Source organism: Cetorhinus maximus, chromosome 3 (assembly GCF_964194155.1).
Source record: "Cetorhinus maximus chromosome 3, sCetMax3.hap1.1, whole genome shotgun sequence".
In the NCBI taxonomy this organism is placed as follows: domain Eukaryota; kingdom Metazoa; phylum Chordata; class Chondrichthyes; order Lamniformes; family Cetorhinidae; genus Cetorhinus; species Cetorhinus maximus.
In genome coordinates this window covers 79,147,494-79,150,754 of record NC_135881.1, presented here as the reverse complement: position 1 = coordinate 79,150,754, position 3,261 = coordinate 79,147,494, and positions in this window count along the sequence as shown.

Below are 3,261 nucleotides of genomic sequence, written 5' to 3'. Positions count from 1 at the left end.
CGGCCGAAGTGTGAGTGTAAGGAAGTCGGCTCCAAACTGCTAACTTCTGCGTTTTACATGGCTGCTTGCGCACAACCCTCTCGGGGGAAGCGGTTTGCCTCTTAACATATGTTAATTGGAACAATATGTCAACTCCCTTTTAAATTTAACACGGCAGCCACGGGTTTCCTGTGCTCCCCGAGAATCGCCGGTGAAATTAAGGCGAGAGCACAACAGCAGTTGAGAGGACCGAATGAAACTATGGTAATGCAGCGAATACTCAGAACTCAGCTGTTTTCTTACTTGCAAAGGATTTGCTCAATTCTTTTGCTGAGAGATTACTTTCTATACTTGGGAGGTTTTCTGAATCACAGTAAGCTGGGTGTTCTTTTGACTGCCTTAGATTGGACCTGGGAGGAGGACCAAATTACCAGATAAAGGAATAAAGTTAAAAGCGAAATACTGCGGATGCTAGAAATCTGAAACAAAAACAGAAAATGCTGGAAAAACTCCAGGTCTGAAAGCATCTGTGGAGAGAGAAACAGAGTTAATGTTTTGAGTCTATTTTCTTCAGCTCCTGAAGAAGGGTCAGATAGGAATATAGAAGCAGGAGTAGACCAATTGACCCTTCAAGCCTGTACCACCATTCAATAAGATTATGGCAGAGCTGGTTGTGGTCTCAGCTCCACTTTCCTGTCTGCCACCCCCCCCCCCCCTTGATTCCCTTGCCTAACAAAAATCTGTCTAACTCTGCCTTGAATAAATTCAAAGACCTAGCCTCCACTACTTTCTGGGGAAGACAATTCCACATATCAATGACCCTTTGGGAGAAAAAGTTTCTCCTCATCTTTCTCTTAAAAGGGTCCTCTTATTGTTAAACTATGTCCCTAATTTTAGTCTCCTCCACAAGAGCAAACATCCTCTGGGATCCACTCTATCAAGTCCCCTCAGGATCTTTATATGTTTCAATATGATCACCTCATTCTTCTAAACTCAAAAGGATATAGGCCTAACCTATGAAGGTTGTCCTTCATAAGACAACCCCTTCATCCCAGGAATAAGTCCAGTGAACCTTCTCTGAAATGCTTCTAAAGCAATTATATCTTCTTTAAAATTCTGAGCAAATCCTTTCCTACTAATAAGTAAGAAAACAGCTGAGTACTGAGTATTCCTTGCAGCATTACCATGGTTTTATGTTGTGCCCTCATCTTAATTTCACCGGTGAGTCTCAGGAATACAGGAAACCTGTGGATTTAGTGTTAAATTTAAAAGGGAACTGAAAAATTGTTCCAATCGACAGATTAACATATGTTAACAGGCAAACCGCTTCTCCTGAGAGGGTTGTGCGCAAGCAGCCCAATGTACTCATATAAAATGCAGAAGTTGGCAGTTTGGAGCCAAATTCCTTACGCATACACACATAACTCTACATAGTACTTCGGATGTGGTCTCACCAATGCCCTGTACAGCTGTAGTAAAACTTCCCTACTTTTATATTCTGTTCTTCTTGTAATAAACACAAATATTCTATTTGCCTTCCTAATCACTTGCTCTACCTGCATACTCACTTAATATGATTCATGTACTACCGCAAGCTCTCTCTATTTAGATAGTATATTGCTTTGCTGTTCTCCCTGTCAAGGTGAACGAGTTCACGTTTACCCATGTTATATTGCATCTGCCAAATTTTTGCCCACTCACTTAACCTGTCTATATTAATTTGCAGACTCTCTACCTCCTCTTGACAACTCACTTTCCTACCTATCTTGGTGTCATCGGCAAATTTAGCTACCATACATTCAGTCTCTTCATCCAAGTCATTGATATAGATTGTAAATAGTTGAGGACTCAGCACTGATCCCTGTGGCACTCTACTAGTTACAGCTTACCAACCTGAGAAAGACCCATTTATCCCTACTCTCTGCTTTCCATTAGCCAACCAATCCTTTATCCCTGCCAATATGTTACCCCCTACACCATGTGCTGTTATCTTGTGTAGTAACCTTTGATGAGGTATCTTATCAAATGCCTTTTGGAAATCCAAGTACACCACATCTATCGATTTCCCTTTATCCACCTTGAATGTTGCTTCATCAAAAGACTCTTAACAGATTAGTTAAAATGATTCCCCTTTCACAAAGCCGTGTTGACTCTGCCTGATCAAATCATGATTATCTAAGTATCCTACTATAACCTCCTTAAGAATGGATTCTAGCAATTTCCCTATGGCAGATGTTAGGCTAACTGGCCTATAGTTTCCTGCTTTCTTCCTCCCTGCTTTCTTGAATAAAGGTGTTACATTAACTACTTTCAAGTCCACTGGAACCTTTCCAGAATCTAAGGAATTTTGGAAGATTTTGACCAATACATGTGCTATCTGTGTTGCCACTTCTTTTAAGACCCTAGGACGCAGGCCATCCGGTCCTGGGGACTTGTCAGCCTTTAGGTCTAATAGTTTTCCTAGCACCTTTTCCCTAGTGATAGTGATTGTTTCAAGTTCCTCCCTTCATATCACCTCTTGATTTCCAAGTCTTCTGCAGTGAAGACAGACACAAAATGCCCGTTCAATGTCTCCAGCATTTCCTTGTTTTTCATTATCGATTCCCCAGACTCACTTTCTAGAGGACAAGCATTAGCTTTAGTTGCTCTTTTCCTACTCAAATACTTGTAGAAAGTTTTACTATCTTTTTATATTACTATCTAGCTTTCTATCATACTCTCCTTTCCGTCTCCTTATTATCTTTTTAGTCATTTTTTGCTGGTTCTTAAAATCTGTCCAACCTCTGGCCTACCACGAATCTTTGCAGATTTTTTACACTGTTTCTTTCAAATTAATACTATCCTTAACTTCCTTATTTGTCCACGGATGATGCATCCTTCTCAAATAACCTTTCTTTCTCACTGGGATAAATTTTTTCTGAGCATTATTAAATATCTCCTTAAAGGTCTGCCACTGCTACTCTCCTGTGCTACCTTTTAACCTAGTTTCCCAGTTTACCATAGCCAGGTCTGCCTTCATACTCTCATAGTTATCTTTATTATAGACCCATACTTCTCCATTTCAAACTGAATATGAAATTCTATCATGTTGTGATCGCTGTCACCTAGAGGCTCCTTTACCATGAGGTTATTGATTAATCCTGTCTCATTAACATTACCAGATCCAGGATAGCCTGCTTCCTGGTTGGTTCTAAAACGTACTGCTCCAAGAAATTGTCCCGAAAACACTCTATGAGCTCATTTTCCAGGCTACTTTTGCCAGTTTGATTTTCACAATCTACA